The sequence below is a fragment of the Lolium rigidum genome, chromosome 5 (assembly GCF_022539505.1).
Source record: "Lolium rigidum isolate FL_2022 chromosome 5, APGP_CSIRO_Lrig_0.1, whole genome shotgun sequence".
Taxonomy (NCBI): domain Eukaryota; kingdom Viridiplantae; phylum Streptophyta; class Magnoliopsida; order Poales; family Poaceae; genus Lolium; species Lolium rigidum.
In genome coordinates, this window is record NC_061512.1 from 95459174 (window position 1) to 95476708 (window position 17535).

At 45.0% G+C, this 17535-nt stretch overlaps 2 long non-coding RNA genes across 4 annotated transcripts; both read right to left on the reverse strand.

Moving 5' to 3' along the window:
* Nucleotides 1-1615: 1615 nt before the first annotated feature.
* Nucleotides 1616-6393, reverse strand: LOC124654752. 2 transcript variants are annotated; one of them, XR_006988451.1, is made up of 4 exons: nt 6286-6393; nt 6108-6205; nt 3933-5804; nt 1616-3850 (listed from the first exon to the last, which is right to left on the reverse strand). It is a non-coding gene; the product is annotated as an uncharacterized LOC124654752 (long non-coding RNA). The 2 variants fall into 2 exon arrangements; XR_006988450.1 differs by having other exon boundaries at nt 3933-5818.
* A 382-nt stretch (nt 6394-6775) lies between these two features.
* Nucleotides 6776-7478, reverse strand: LOC124651687. Of its 2 annotated transcripts, none has more exons than XR_006987479.1 (3): nt 7371-7478; nt 7193-7290; nt 6776-6889 (listed from the first exon to the last, which is right to left on the reverse strand). It is a non-coding gene; the product is annotated as an uncharacterized LOC124651687 (long non-coding RNA). The 2 variants fall into 2 exon arrangements; XR_006987478.1 differs by having other exon boundaries at nt 6780-6903.
* Between the last annotated feature and the right edge of the window lie 10057 nt (nt 7479-17535).

The following is a 17535-nucleotide window of genomic DNA, read 5'->3' on the forward strand; positions in this document are numbered from 1 at the left end:
CAAAGAGAAGCTCACATGGCTACCGATGAGTCTTGCTGAATCGCGTCATCAGGGTAGACAGGAGAAAAATAGGAAGAGGGACGTGACGCCAGGACCTATGCAGAGGAACGCGCCAAGCAGGAAGCAGGGGACATTCGCGTACACGCAGTCCCTCAAGCTCTTGCTTCTCGGCAAGATCCACGCTCTCTACCTAGAAGCGCTAGCCCTGATGCCCAGAGACGCCCTGCGCAAGCGTCACCATGACAACCTCATCAAGGGCGGCTACTGCTACGGCCCCATGGACCCCGTCTCCAACATCATAATCAACACTGTCTGGTACGGCGCCACACATCCGATACCACAAGAGTTCCACTCGAGCATGGTATGCACCAGACTCCTTGACCGCGTCGAGTGCTGCTCCCTCTACGGCTTCGTCGCCTTCCTCCGTGCCAGCTACCCCACCCTGACGGAGACTGATGCTCTCTTGCACCTTCTCGAGAGCAATGCCGACGTGGGGAAATCCATGAGCTGGATAGAACAAGACGGCCATGCTTTCTCTGGCACTTACCTCGATGGACTTAAGGAAGCGGCGGTTCACTCTTGGCACCCTGACCCCGACGCCCTCCTCTCATCGATCGGCGCGCATTCAACTGATCTCTCACTAATGTGCGCTTCCCCAGTTACATATAGTACACTTGAGCGCCTCGTTAGCTCTCGGCTACCCAAGTCTTCACCTTCCAACTCAAGCTCGGCGATCTTAAATGAAAACCAGAAACTGTTGATTCTGGCCGCCAAACAAAAATTTAAGGTTGACCAAGGTTTCTTTGTCAGGAAGGTCAATGCTGTACTGAACAAATTTTCTCAGCAAAAAGGGGTTGGTGGATTTTCTTTCTTTTTCCATGTCAATGGTTTTATTGTTTTAAGTTGCTACCTACCATGCATGCATGTACTAATTTAGTTCCATTTGCGCCTGAAACCCTTCTTCCTGTGCTATATATGTAGGTGGACTATGAACTTCATATTATTTGCGGGGTCAATACTGAGGTTACCGAAAGATCAAGTGTCGATCTGTTCAAGAGGAACTTCCAATATGAGTACTTCCATGTCAACTTCTTGGCAACCGCCAAGGGATCAAATGATGCTGGCACAGCTCCAGAACTGTTCTTCGCCGAATGCAGCAACAATGATGAAGATGATGAGAAAAGACCATCCTTGTGTTTCCCTGTCAAATCTTCTTGGATAGATGAGGGTATGCTCTCATCTCTCGATTCACTTTGTACACACTAGATATCTGACGGTACTTTCCATGTGTCGTTGTTTAGTTAGCGATCTGAATTGCTTTGGCATGCATCTGGGAACCTGTGTTTCTGATTCAGTTAGCTATAGTGTTCTCCACTTCTCCTTCTGTGCATTTTGATGTTCCCCTGTTTTTCTTTACTACTAGTACAAATGCCCGTGCGTTGCAACGGGACAGAAAAAATCAACTCGTCGATGAAAGTGCATTGAAACTACAGCTGCCGAGCATACAAGTCATGGTTTTAGATTGTGCTTGTGAGGACATTCAATGTATGCACCGGTTTGAGGATATTTAAAACATCCAGTCATTTGACATACAACAAAAACAATTGGAGTAAAATGAATTAATGCATACTCAATGATCATGTTAGATACTCAGAACAAATGCACCACCGTGATTTCTTTAATACATTTTTTTGTTCTCCATATAATGAGTGCAACATCAAGGAGACCACGGCTGGTGCACAAATTCTCCTCCCGCTCCACCTTGCATCCATGGTACCTCGGCTAAATGGATGGTACCTCAGATCAGCTGCAGCTGAAGATTCCATGAACATATCGGTGCTCCTTGGGTTCACCAATGGTGAGAAAAAAACCGTATATATCAACCCTACACTGCAAAATTACAAGGCTTTATTAACGATTTGCAGATTGACATCACACCGATGTCCCTATCCAAGTTCTTGTTGGGCAGCATCTAACCTCATCTTAAGATTCACACACTACACAAATCACTCCAGCGAGGTATGTTAGGCTCAACATAGTTTGGGCCTGGTTTCATATTAGAGGCAACCTCGCAGGCACACTATAATCATCCCCGTCGTAGTCAATTTCACGGTCAGGACCGAGGGCCCAAAGTACCATCACAAGAATGATTCACCGTGCTTTACGTAAAATAGAAACTGAGTACGTAAATAATTACGAAGTTATTTCTCCAGATTTGCCTTGCGGTCTTCTGTTATGTTGCTTGAAAAATCCTCTTAAACAATTACATTTTAACAAAAGTTGCATTTTTCGCAAGCTCTAATAAAGAACATACCATGTGTGTTTTACTACTGGAGGCAGAAGAGATGTATAATGCTGCAAGAAAAAACAGTTACTGGACCACCGTGTAGACATGCTCAAGAGACCATTGATAGGCAATGCTAGAAGTAGTAGTTTCAAACATAACATAAAGTATTGTAGCAGAATGTGCAATAATGCAAGAGCTGGTAGCTACAAAAATACACTTAAGAATTGTCCTAGAAATATTTATTTATGTAATATTTTTGGACAGCAATCAAGTTTGTGCTTGCTCTATTAAACCTTCGGAATATAAAATATGTGCTTGCATTCTTAGATAATGCAGACAAAATTAGATGATTATTTCTGGCAGCTGCTGAAACATAGGTAGAAGGTAACAAAATGGAACATATCTGAACATACCCAGTTGAATGATGGGAGGACGCTGAAGGTTGCAGCCTGTCTAGTCACTTCAAGAGCGACAGCTTTAGCTCAACCAGTGAACTAACAATGAGACAATACTTCCATTACAGTTACGAATGATCACAAAACTTGTCCCGCATGTGCACTTAAGTGCCAAGCACGCCACCACATAAACAGCAGCTGAAATCTCTCTCCACATTCCCTCATTACCAATAATAGCTAAATTTCCTTATGTTCTTGCTACTGTGCCTAACAGTAGATCCACACACAAGAAAGATTATGCATAGACAGAAGTGGTATCAAACAGCACAGGCAGTAGGAAAACACGCTCCAGTCTAGAAATACTCCCTTGAATAAAATGGTTTACCGAGCATGTATAATATACTGATGTGTACCACACCTAAAATAACTCGTGTCACGCCCACTCAAGTTTCCTTTCTAATACCTACATTTATTTTGTGTAGCCCGTCAGATTGCTACTACTCATTAAAGAAAAATATAGCAGTACTTGCCTCACATCCTCTGCCCTCGTATATGGAAAGAGGTAGAAAGAATGCAGAGATTCCTCATATGCTTTAGCCTTTTGGATAATTTTCCAAATTCAGAAAACAAACATTAGAACTTGGATCCTAATTTAGGGAAAACTGCATCTAACATCATACTTTTATGATGGCACTTATACTAAAAATTTCAGAACTTCCCGCAAAAAAATATCAGAACTTAGTAATCACTACGTGAAAAGGACAAAAGAATGTTATGTCATTGGAAAAGGATGGATGGTAAGGGCAAAAATTAGGAGGCACAGTGTTGCCGAATTCAACATTCAGTTCAATACAAAACATTTAGGCTGAATTTAGCATTAATCACACTCACGACGAAGCAAAAGTAGTATCCCTGCAGCAGCAGCAACAACCGCCTGTCATCTAACGATACATCTAAAGACAATATTTGTAGGAGAACCAAAGGAACAACCATCAATAATAATATGATAATCCAAATTATGGCCATGATAAAGAAACAGAAGGGGAACAAAAACATCCATAGCAGCGACTCTCTTTTGGTCATCATTGAGCCTAATATAAAATGGGTTCATCCTTTGGGTAATTAAAAAATAATAGCAAGCTTCTAGAACACCACCTCAGTCAAATACCTTCAATTGCAAGAAATAAATTTCAAATCCAAAAAGGCTAAAAATAAAAAATAAAATGAAAATGTCTATTTTAACTCCATACCTCTCATGCTCAGATGCTAAAACAATTCCCCATTGAACCGTATTCTCGAACTTCCTATCTGCATCTTTCACAGCCTTTGTATATGAAATGCCTTTGAAAGGCGTCGATGAAACAAGATCAAGGCGCTCCATTGCTGCCTTGTCATGACTCTTGACCATGAATTCCATCTCTTCTTGGTAATGCTTAAGCAACCAATTGTAAAGGTATTGCACATAGCTCTCCACACAGTTCATATCATGTTGTGACGTAAAGTTGAATATTTTATAATTGGACAGAAATAAACATCAGCGCTGTGTTAATGCAAACTCTCACATGACGTGAAAGGAAAACTGATCAAATTAGTTGATGAATAAATACAATTGCAATTCTTTTTTCCACCTAAGACATCCTCAGTACATCCTAGAATAGGAACAATCCAATCTACCAAAGAAATCATTTTAGGATTTAATCGAAGATTGGCACATAATCCTTGACATTGCTTTTAGGGTAAAGACTCCTATTAAGTACCAGGAGATATGTTTACAGTCTAGATCATCAATAAAAGGCAGGATAGTCCCAGCTATAAATTACTAAACTTATACTCTAGGAAATGTTAGGAAAACTCATGAGCTAGACTACTATATGAAGGTATGGAAAGATAAATTCATAATTCCATAGAGTAGCCCCTTGAATAACAACAAGATAAGATGCTGCTTTGCAGTTAGTCTTCCTCGGTGATTACTGAGAGAACAAAAATTATCTATTATACAGAGAAAAGATAATTGCAATAAGATAAAGATCACTTACCTCTGAAACCAAATGACTGCAGGCGGGATCTTAAGATTGACGCAGTGTACATCACTATAAAATGCAAAAGCACTCCACTTTTCTTTGACCTTTATTCCTTATACACATCTCTTCAACTGTTATATTTTGGCTAACCGCGGCAACGCTCAAGGTATTATCTAGTTTCTTAATTAATGTGTTTTCCTAGTTTCCAGTGTAATAGAAACGTACTATAAAAAATCATATTTAAAAGTTTATATTCAAAAGATTAATTGTTTTGAACTAAACTCTTTTAAACAAAAAACTTGATGTGAGTTTTGGAGAAGAAAAATTAAAAATAAAAAATTGCTAGGGACATACCAAGGTTGTCTGGGACATCCATGCCACCAGTGGGAAGAGCATGATCTACCGATTCTTCAATTCTTCGTCTTCCACCTCGGCTCCTCGGTTGCCCTTCCCTCCCGGTGGAGTCGGTGGAGGTGGGGCAATGACAAAGGCAGCGACAAACTTGTCGGCAGAGGACATGAAGCCAGCGCGGCCGCCTTATCTTTGAGCTGCAAGTCAAAGTCAATACTTGATTGCCGCCATGACGCTGATGCTATGTGCTGGCCTCCTTGGATCGACGGTCCTCGTTTGCAGGCCCTGAATATATACAGGTTGAGACTCGTCCGTAGCAGTCTAATATAATCATGTGAGTCGTTATACTACGAATCAAAGTGAATATATGCAGAATCAGAGGGAACCCTCCCAGTTTGGACTTTGTTCTCTTGAGCCTCTTCAAGTGAATTCTGCAGTGTACATTGAAAATAACTGAAGTTGTTCAAGAATCAAATCCAGATAGCCGAAAGAGGAGCACATAGTTTCAGGGTCACATAAGGTACTACCTGTTTCAGGTGACCAACAATCTAAAAACAACTTACTGTGGGTTAGGGACAGGGATGGTACAATCTAGGGAGCTGGTATATGGTCAACTTCTGCCTTAAGGCTCTTTGTGAAGTAAAGTTTCTGCATACAACGCAACCAAGCTGCCAGTACATGATTCATCTTCTTCAATCTCCGATCCTCAGATCGCTGGTAGCAATAATGTATAATCCAAATCCACTCCACCTGAGCCACTCCACCTGGGCCAATTTAACATGGAAACTATCGTGACTGAGGGTTGGAGATTACGTGAAGGAGAGACTGTATTTTTCTTATCCAGCAGAATAGTCATCCATTAAAACCACACAAACACTGGCAGCGTTACCACCAAATGCACCCAAGTATTAACCAAATTGCAGTTTCAGCCTATCTAGCCCCCATTAATCCTTATCAAATTGATATGCTCGTCCCTGGCACCAGTATACTATACAGCTATCCAAGCCCACGAATAAGAGTGTCCTGAACCAACACTATAAGAGCATCCCGTACCTGAAAACTGCTGTCCCTCCCAAGGTAGCTCCCAGCAGATGTGGTCGACTCCTGTCCGGAGAAGCTGATATATCGGCCGTACTACTACTGCTGCTCATCTGCAGAGAAACAATTTTTTCAGTCTATAAAACTGAACCAGGGGAACAAAAAGAATAGGTTCAGGGTTCGGCCAGCGTACCTGCAGGCGACGTCCCAGAGCAGGGTGCTGCGAGGGCCACGGTCTGGCCGTCGGTGGAGAGGAGCCGCAAGAAAATACAGCGACGCTGGCACACCTCGCCGCGTGAAGCAGGCCCCGTTGGACACGCGCTCGACGCGGGCAGGCGAGTTCTACGGAGCGCCATGCCACCGGTGCACGCGCGCGCGCCGGCGAACGGGCCGCCGCGACCCAGTAGTTCTTGGGGGCGCCGCCTCTCTCCTTGATGAGTCCATGGCGATGGCGGTCGATCTTATGGAGCGGGTGGAGCTTGGCCGGATGGAGCAGGGGCCGGCGGAGCCGCGGAGGGCGTTTGATCTGGATTTCGTTGGGTAGGAGAGGAGGAGCTGAAAGTGCATATTTCATGGGCCTGGCCCATGTGGACGACGGACGAGGAAGCGCAACGACGAAGGAACGACGAAACGTATTGGCAGAATAAGGAACTATTTTAGTCTTTTTAAGTAGTAGAGATTGTGAAGTAAAGTTTCTGCATACAACGCAACCAAGCTGCCAGTACATGATTCATCTTCTTCAATCTCCGATCCTCAGATCGCTGGTAGCAATAATGTATAATCCAAATCCACTCCACCTGAGCCACTCCACCTGGGCCAATTTAACATGGAAACTATCGTGACTGAGGGTTGGAGATTACGTGAAGGAGAGACTGTATTTTTCTTATCCAGCAGAATAGTCATCCATTAAAACCACACAAACACTGGCAGCGTTACCACCAAATGCACCCAAGTATTAACCAAATTGCAGTTTCAGCCTATCTAGCCCCCATTAATCCTTATCAAATTGATATGCTCGTCCCTGGCACCAGTATACTATACAGCTATCCAAGCCCACGAATAAGAGTGTCCTGAACCAACACTATAAGAGCATCCCGTACCTGAAAACTGCTGTCCCTCCCAAGGTAGCTCCCAGCAGATGTGGTCGACTCCTGTCCGGAGAAGCTGATATATCGGCCGTACTACTACTGCTGCTCATCTGCAGAGAAACAATTTTTTCAGTCTATAAAACTGAACCAGGGGAACAAAAAGAATAGGTTCAGGGTTCGGCCAGCGTACCTGCAGGCGACGTCCCAGAGCAGGGTGCTGCGAGGGCCACGGTCTGGCCGTCGGTGGAGAGGAGCCGCAAGAAAATACAGCGACGCTGGCACACCTCGCCGCGTGAAGCAGGCCCCGTTGGACACGCGCTCGACGCGGGCAGGCGAGTTCTACGGAGCGCCATGCCACCGGTGCACGCGCGCGCGCCGGCGAACGGGCCGCCGCGACCCAGTAGTTCTTGGGGGCGCCGCCTCTCTCCTTGATGAGTCCATGGCGATGGCGGTCGATCTTATGGAGCGGGTGGAGCTTGGCCGGATGGAGCAGGGGCCGGCGGAGCCGCGGAGGGCGTTTGATCTGGATTTCGTTGGGTAGGAGAGGAGGAGCTGAAAGTGCATATTTCATGGGCCTGGCCCATGTGGACGACGGACGAGGAAGCGCAACGACGAAGGAACGACGAAACGTATTGGCAGAATAAGGAACTATTTTAGTCTTTTTAAGTAGTAGAGATAGAGATAGAGATTATATGTGAGTTTGTACGTCGTCAAAAATGTTTGATATCAAAGATTGAAGAAATCTTGACCGTCTAATCATACTAAACGTCTTCCATTTGATATCTAACCATCCGTGGCCACAACATCATGACCGCAGTTTGCTTTCCGAAAATATGACGACCTGCACCTGATCTCGCATCAATCACCAGTTATGGTCAATAATAAGAACGGAATCAGGTGATCTCTAGAAAGTATGGAAAGCAATCGGAACGGTATCACCTCTTAATATTAACCCCTCGGCTCGATTTGTGTAGCACGTACTTCATCCAACCTGACCCGCACTCGACAAAACAAAATCGGCATACAATCCCCAGATTTCCGTTAATGCCCGATCTAAATTTAATTGGCTATGGATGGTGCTTTAATTTGCATGCGCCCGGTCAAATACTTCCATATGTGCTCCGCGCCTTCCTGTAATTTCCCCCTTATTATGTACCATTATCAGAGCTACACCGCGATACCGCGCCTGCCGATCGGAGGAGCGACGAAAACAGCTAGGGGTAATTGGCGGCATCGTGTCCCCGCCACGGCCGGCGCATTTGTCGAAGGTGGTGGAGGCAAAACGTCTGGACCTGGCACCTCTATCCATCAATGAATCGATCAAGTCCCACGTGTGTGGGTGGCTGGGTGCGGCCGGTCGTCTCTCTCCCTCAACCGCCGCTGCACAAGGTAACCTCGCCACACCAGAGGCCATATATAACTAACATATGCATATGTTGCATGTCTGAGTCTACTATTATCACTTGTACTGAGCTGTGCCCGCTGCCGCCAGCCGTGAGGTATCTCTGTTCTTATCAATATCATGTCAATTCTCACCAGAGTACGTGCGCACCGAGGCTATATCAGCTAGCGCCAGGGGCTCAATCGTCCCCGGACCAATGACGTCCATGAGGAGGTCAGGCAGGTACAAGTTCCTAAAGCGGGACAACTGGCATACGTTGGTGCGGTGCCTGGCGGCGCATCACTGGTCGTTCATGTTGCGATGGGGCAGTGTGGATCTGACGCGTTCAAGCTCCCCACAAGCTAGACTGCCTTGCTGGAAGGAAAACGCTTCCGATCCGGCGACCGATCGCTCGCCAGCGATCGGTCGTCGTGGTTCGCTCCCGCGCGGTCCTATATGGGCCTAGTTTTTCGGCCCAAAACTGGAGTGTTGCTTTTTTTAAAGAAATCTACACTGTTGTTTCCGGATTGTAACAATTACATAAAAAAATTATTGTAAACTCACACGATATATCTTTGTAAGATTTTTCTAAGTGATATGTTACGAATGTGTTTCTATATGTTATAAACACATGACTTTTTTGTTGTAATTTTTTATGATTTTTGGTGTAATTGTTTTAGTCATGGACACGTTTTTTCGTAGAGATGTTGTGTATGTTCATTAGTTTTGTAACAATTACGTATAAAAGTTATAGAGAAAGCATGTCAGAGATGTTGTAATGTTTACCTGGACGTTTGCCATAAATTATTTTGTTGTAATCTCCAATAATTTTTGGTAAAAATAGCTAGTGATTTTTGTTGTAATTGGATATATATATAATGTGTTATTTTTAACCAATTTTCACGGCTACTAACACATGTTTTTGTTGTTATAGCTTTTGATATTTATTGTAATTGATGTCAATTTTTGTTGTAAACCAACAAAGGTTTAAAATAGCGCGCTATTTCTCCGCTAATACCACGTAATAGCATATTTGGAGGGTCTACGCTAAATTTTAGTAATTTTGCTCGCTATGGCGCTATTTGTGAAATAGCATGATATATCGTGCTAAAACTTCATAGCGTTAGCGCGCTATTTTTTCAATCTAAGTTGCTTTCACTTTTTCGTGGTGATGAACTGCAATATGTTGGTTCCCCTTCTAGAATAGAACTTAATATCGCTAATGTTGATGATTCTTAATAAATAATTTATACTATGTTGTTGCCTTGTGAAATATTGATGTTAGCCTTCTAAAAAATTGGAGATTCTATTTGTTGTATGTGGTTATGTATGTATGACTCAGTCATTTTTGGACTAAATATCCAACTTGTTTAGCGAAATTCTTTATTTTTAGACTATATTTGATGTTTTTTTTTCAAAACGCTATTTTAAATATAGCACGCAATTAGCACGATATAGCGTCCATAGCGTTTGAAGGAGGCCGACGCTATTTCATTTAGCACGCTATTTTAAACCTTGAAACCAACCTATAGCAAAATAGTTGTTGTTTAACCACTTTTTTATAATGTTAGTTTTAAAAAATTTGTTGTGAAGATTTTGTTGTAAGTAATTGATAATTTTTTGTAGGCAGGGTGAAGATTTTTTGTTGTAATACTCTTTAGCCAAAGGCTAAATCAGCGCAGTGGCATATGTGATGTAAATACTGAGATGACAGCGGGCAAAGGGTTCACTCTTTATGATTTTAAGTAGAGATTCCCTGGATCAGGGGTTGATTTCAAAAAAAGTTGAGGGGCAAAATGCGAAAGTTGATACGGCTGCTCCTTGACGTTGGATCGCGATCTGACGGTGCGGACAGCAACCGATTTTGAGGCAAGTATCTACCGCCCGACGCTGAGCGCTGCCCTTGCTGGAAACCCACTCCACAAGTCGACAGCCCTATGTGATTTATTTTTTTGAACTGAAGGATTTAAACCATGTGAAAAGTAATATTGTAACGTGGAGCATAATGTGAGTCAAACCTTCAAACCAGCATCTTCATGATAATTATTATTTCTCGAGTCTCCAATGAAAATTGATACTGCCAGCTAGGTGGCTAGCGCACCTATTGCAGTTTCCCACCTTGAATCTTTGTGAAATTTTCTTTGAGAGTTGCTATACCTTGCACAAATAGAGTTTCACTTGTGTATTTATTTCCATTATAAGTATTTTCCATTCCTTGATTTCCCATTTTACTGGACCATGTGATTTCTAGAGACCTACATACAACTATAAATGTGCATATTTATTTTAATGAGTTCTGATTCATCGTGTCACTGAATGTAAGCGAGATTTTAGGATTGATATGTAAACGATCGTTATGTAAATACCAAGATTTACATAATTTAGCTTTCAAGATTCAAAACAATTCCAGGAAAGTATAGGCAGCTTTTGAATCAGAGAAGTAATTCCATAAACTAAATTTGAATCATCCACGTGGCTTAATTGGCTGTAGAGGTAGATGTGGCATAATCTAGACACTAATAAATATACTTTTTCACTAAGCATTCTCGTAAGTCGTAATTCTATATACACATTGAGGCAAAATACACATCTTATGGAATAATGGAAGAGACAAAGGACAACGCTTTGTGACGAAGGTAGAGCTAATAGGGCGTTGCAGGTGGTCTCCGTCGCCAACATAATCTTTTTTTATTAGTGAAACTCGATTTGGCACTTGCATTTTTTAATGATTATTCGCTGGTCTGATGTTCATTGTGATGCTTTAAAAAGGCATCAGTGAAGAAGACTTGAAACCTATCGCGGAAAAGGAAAAATGACGTTAACTAATGTACTTCAGAGTTTAGAGGCAAGGATCATAGTTTTTGTTTTTTCTAGCTTCTATATTTTCTGGTATCACCGGTTCATCTTGTGTCAGCTCATTTTACGACTGTTTCACATGATCTGTACATGGAGTGACCAGAAGAAGACCTACTACCTGATATGGGGTGGCCTGATCTTTTCAGTAAGCGACGGGTGTTGATGAACACGTGATGGTAGCAGCGGATGAAATCGATAATGATGAGGAGGATAACTTGTATGACGCGACGAAGTCTCTCGATTGATTCCTGATGCCAATGCAACAGCTTTCAACCCTGCAAGATATTCGCAACTCCACACATGGGCGACGACCACGAAGCGGTAGATTGCAATCTTCTAATCCCTAATGGAACAGCAGATCACACAAACTTTCAGTAGCATAAAACTCCAGATCGCAACGAATTGGAGAGTTGGGAACAATAGTTTTTCTTAGCAAACAACTATGAACTAGGGTTTATCTTAAACTTGGTCTAAAGCAGCTAGGGGGTCGTCCAAGGCACTTATATAGGCGTCCGGGACGAGTTCTGGTCGAAAAATACAAGTAAAACCGATCCAGAATAGTTCTGGTCGAGACAGACTCGGACAGATCCGGTCTGGAATCCGGTCAACCGGGCCAGTGACCGGGCAGGCCGGCGTGGGATCCGGTCAACCGGTCGCCAACCGGGAAGTTCGCAAAATTCCGGTTTTTGCCCGGTACGATAAATCCCCGTCCGGTTGGCGGTCGGTCAACCGAGCCAGGGACCGGGCTGGCCGGTCTGGAGGCCGGTCTAACCGGGTGCTGGACCGGCCTGGACGTCGACTTCTCCTCTCGCGCATGCCTCCCGCTCCTCCCTCGCGCGTCCATGATATATCTTCATGTCCAGCTCCATGTCCAGCTTCACGTCCATCTTGACGTCCGTCTTCATGTCCAGCTGCTCCTCTCCTCGTGCGATGCTCGTCTCCTCTTGATACCTGATGATACATAAGTAATAGGACTTAGGCAGTATAAAGTTCTCATCAATCAAAATATCGTTTAGAAACAAGTTCACCTGTTGTTTAAGTAGCTTTGCACGAGCTCTTGTAATTGGTCCAATCCGAACTTCATCGAACTTGAGCTTCACAGCAGGTTCATCTTCATTTATCAATGACAGAGGTAGTGGTGTAGTAGGGATGTCCTCATCATCTCCCCCCCTTCAAAAGGCGTCGACCTCGACGCTCCAAGGTCTTCTCCGTCATATGGTGTCAAATCAGCAACATTGAAAGAATTACTGACACCAAACTCATCAACTGGGAAGATCTATCGAGTATGCATTATCATTGATCTTGGCAAGCACTTTGTAAGGACCAGCACCACGAGGCTTCAACTTAGACTTCCGCAGCTTCGGGAACCTATCCTTGCGAAAATGTACCCAGACCATATCACCAGGCTTGAACAACATCTCTTTGCGCTTCTTGTTCATTGGTGTCTACGGGTGCTTCTATTCTTGTAGACAGTGTTGGGCCTCCAAGAGCAGAGGTTTGTAGAACAGCAGCAAGTTTCCCTTAAGTGGATCACCCAAGGTTTATCGAACTTAGGGAGGAAGAGGTCAAAGATATCCCTCTCATGCAACCCTGCAACCACAAAGCAAGAAGTCTCTTGTGTCCCCAACACACCTAATAGGTGCACTAGTTCGGCGAAGAGATAGTGAAATACAGGTGGTATGAATGAATATAAGCAGTAGTAACGGCGCCGTGAAAATAGCTTGCCGGCGTGTAGTTGATGGTGGTAATATGGTAGCAGTAGTAACGCTAGAGAAAACGAGTAAACAAGCAGCGATAGCGATATTTAGGAACAAGGCCTAGGGATTAGACTTTCACTAGTGGACACTCTCAACTTTGATCACATAACAGAATAGATAGATGCATACTCTACACTCTTTTGTTGGATGATGAACACCATTGCGTAGGATTACACGAACCCTCAATGCCGGAGTTAACAAGCTCCACAATTCAATGTTCATATTTAAATAACCTTAGAGTGCATGAAAGATCAACACGACTAAACCAAGTACTAACACGAGCATGCACACTCGTCACCTTCACACTATGTAGGAGGAATAGATCACATCAATACCATCATAGCAATAGTTAACTTCATAATCTACAAGAGATCACAATCATAGCCTACGCCAAGTACTAACACGGATGCACACATTGTCACCATTACACCGTGCAGGAGGAATAAAACTACTTTAATAACATCACTAGAGTAGCACATAGATAAATTGTGATACAAAACACATTGCAATCATAAAGAGATATAAATAAGCACTTCACTATGCCATTCATAACGGTGAATAAGTATTCCGTGAAATATAGCCTAAGAGACCCACACGGTGCACACACTGTCACCTTTACACACGTGGGACAAGGAGTCTCCGGAGATCACATAAGTAAAACCCACTTGACTAGCATAATGACATCTAGATTACAAGCATCATCATATGAATCTCAATCATGTAAGGCAGCTCATGAGATTATTGTATTGAAGCACATAGGAGAGAGATTAACCACATAGCTACCGGTACAGCCCCGAGCCTCGATGGAGAACTACTCCCTCCTCATGGGAGACAACAGCGTTGATGGAGATGGCGGTGGTGTCGATGGAGGAGCCTTCCGGGGGCACTTCCCCGTCCCGGCGGCGTGCCGGAACAGAGACTCCTGTCCCCCAGATCTTGGCTTCGCGATGGCGGCGGCTCTGGAAGGTTTCTCGTACCGTGGCTTTTTCCGTATCGAGGTTTTAGGCCAGGGACCTTTAAATAGGCGAAGAGGCGGCGTCAGAAGGTCGAAGGGGCGACGACACCATAGGGGGGCGCGGGCCACCCCCAGGCCGCGCCGGCCTATGGTCTGGTGGGCCTGTGCCCCCTCTCTGGCGGCTCTCGGGTGTTCTGGATGCTTCCGGGCAAAATAGGAACCCGGGCGTTGATTTCGTCCAATTCCGAGAATATTTCGTTACTAGGATTTCGAAACCAAAAACAGCAGAAAACGAGAACCGGCACTTCGGCATCTTGTTAATAGGTTAGTTCCGGAAAATGCACGAATATGACATAAAGTGTGCATAAAACATGTAGATATCATCAATAATGTGGCATGGAACATAAGAAATTATCGATACGTCGGAGACGTATCAGCATCCCCAAGCTTAGTTCTCGCTCGTCCCGAGCGGGTAAAACGATAACAAAGATAATTTCTGAAGTGACATGCCATCATAACCTTGATCATACTATTTGTAAACATATGTAATGAATGCAGCGATCAAAACAATGGTAATGACATGAGTAAACAAGTGAATCATAAAGCAAAGACTTTTCATGAATAGTACTTCAAGACAAGCATCAATAAGTCTTGCATAAGAGTTAACTCATAAAGCAATAAATCAAAGTAAAGGTATTGAAGCAACACAAAGGAAGATTAAGTTTCAGCGGTTGCTTTCAACTTGTAACATGTATATCTCATGGATAATTGTCAACATAGAGTAATATAACAAGTGCAATATGCAAGTATGTAGGAATCAATGCACAGCTTCACACAAGTGTTTTCTTCTTGAGGTGGAGAGAGATAGGTGAACTGACTCAACATAAAAGTAAAAAGAATGGTCCTTCAAAGAGGAAAGCATCGATTGCTATATTTGTGCTAGAGCTTTTATTTTGAAAACAAGAAACAATTTTGTCAACGGTAGTAATAAAGCATATGTATCATGTAAATTATATCTTACAAGTTGCAAACCTCATGCATAGTATACTAATAGTGCCCGCACCTTGTCCTAATTAGCTTGGACTACCGGATCATCGCAATACACATGTTTTAACCAAGTGTCACAATGGGGTACCTCCATGCCGCTCGTTGTCGTCGTGGTGAACGAGCAGATGCCATAGGATGGCTTAAGTTGGGGCCGAATGGACGTATGAGGATTCGGGGGAGGGTTTGCGATTAGATGGGAAGAACTTCCGGATGCTTTCCTCAAGAACACAACCAAAGGTCGGTATACAAGAAGAGAGACAGGAGGAAGAACTCTTTACTAGATCGCTAGCTTCATTGATCTCAACATGGTTACAAGTTCTTGTTCACTGAGCTCTCTGTGGTCTCGCGCCTGTAGGAGGCAGTACCCCCTCTCCTTATATAGGGGAGAGGGTGGCTTACACTGGAAGAAACCCTAATGGCATCTTTGACTAGACAAACTACTTTACAAAGCTACTTTAATCATAGATGACACCGGAGTCCTCTTTAATCGGGGCGCCGACGTCCTCCGGCTTCTTTGACCGTCATCCTTCTCTTTATCGTCGGCCCTTCGTCTAAAGTTACTTTGCTTAGCTCATCCTTGTCTTCTTGCTCCGAAGAGAATCTTTGACCAGTCCTGCCGACGTGCTCGTTCTTCCCGGTATCTTCTTTACCGGGTTCCGGCATACCCCCTTGGGGATACCGGCCTAGCTTTGCTTTCCCAAATTCCTACCAGGCTTCCGGTAAGAAACATTAAACCGGTATCTCGATGGCTCAAACCATCCGGTTTGGCATGCCTTTGGCATACCGGGGTCATCCCCCCAACATTAGTCCCCGAAGCTCGGTATAGTCCGGCGGATTCTATCCAACGGACCATGCCGAGTTCTTACGTCTTTGGATACCGGTTTAATTACTCATGTCTTGAGCTTAGTTCCGGCACCTTTACCCTTGTTCTTTCTCTTCTCTTTGCAAGGCTCGTTCCGGCATCTCTCTTTCCGGTATCATGCGTCTTTACTCCTTCCTCGGCGAAGTCGAGAATATCTCGGGCCCCGCGCCTGACAGAGACATGCGCACTGTGACTGTCGCGCCAGTGTCAGTTGTCACTTTGTTTCGACTCCCGCGCGCCCATTTAATGCAACGCAGCGGATCCCACTACCTCTTCGGGATCCTGTGTGCGCCTCCGTGTGGCTCCCCATTTTCTCGCGTGTATTCCCTCGCCACGTGGCGGCCCAAGGCGCGAACCGTCGCGGGCCGCGAGGCGAACCGCCGCGGCCCGGCGGTTTCCTCGCCCACCTTCTCTCTCCTTTATAAACACAACCGCCCCTTCTTCTTCATCTTCTTCGCATTCTCCTCCTTCGCGCACGAGCTCCACGCCTTTGCGCCTCCGCCGCTCTCCGTCCGCCGTCGCTCGTTCAAGCTCCGGCGCCCGGCGAGCTCACGCCGTGCCTCCGCCGGACTTCGCCGTGCGGAGATCTTCGGCGAGCAACTTCATTGCTCCCGCCGCATTTGTACTTCTTCGCGAGCTTCTCCGCCTCGCCGTCGACGGTGCTCCCGGCGACCGCAGGTCCGCTCCGCCGCCAGCAAACACTTCCTTCAGCGACTCCGCCGCTTAAGGTTGGTACCAATCTCGTTTCACTCGTCCTCTGCTTGCTTTCTAGATCTTGGGTCTTTAGTGTTCTTATTTCCTCTTTTTCTTTGATTTTCTTCTTACTCGTAGATCTTCACGCGGGGTCCAAGTCTGGGATTCTTGTTTTTTCGCCTCCCCTTGCAATGTCTGACGGGGAATCCTCCTCTCGCATCTTCTTCTTCCCTTTCTCTCAAGCGCCGTAGACCATCTCCCGGTGAATCCACGGCTTCGGATCCGATGGAGACCGATTCTCGGCAATCGCGCAGGAATCCGGTAGCCATCAAGAGTCCGGTGGCCACCTAGAATCCGGTAGCTTTAGCCAAGCTTCCGTAGCCCAACCTCTAGCAGCTCCAGCCAATCTTCCGGCGAGGAGCCTTCCCCAATCACCCGCGGGGCCTGGATGGGTTCCAGTGTTACCGAATTCGAGATCGATTGGTTATACCGGTCTCGACGGATTCCGGAAGGAGTTTCTTGCCGGATTCCGGACGGCGAAATCGAACCGGACCCCGAGCCCGATGAATATGTTGTTTTCCTCGCTCACTTTGAGCGCGGCTTCGGCCTTCCTGCCTCCCCTTTCTTCCGTGAGTTTTTAGATTTCTACAAACTCCAACCTCACCATCTTCCTGGCAACGCCATCTTCTACCTCTCTTGCTACGCCACCTTCATGGAGGCCTACATCGGCATTCGTCCCACTCGCGAGACGTTTGCCTCGCTTCTTTGCTCTTCGGATCAATTCCGTTCGGGGCAAGGATATTC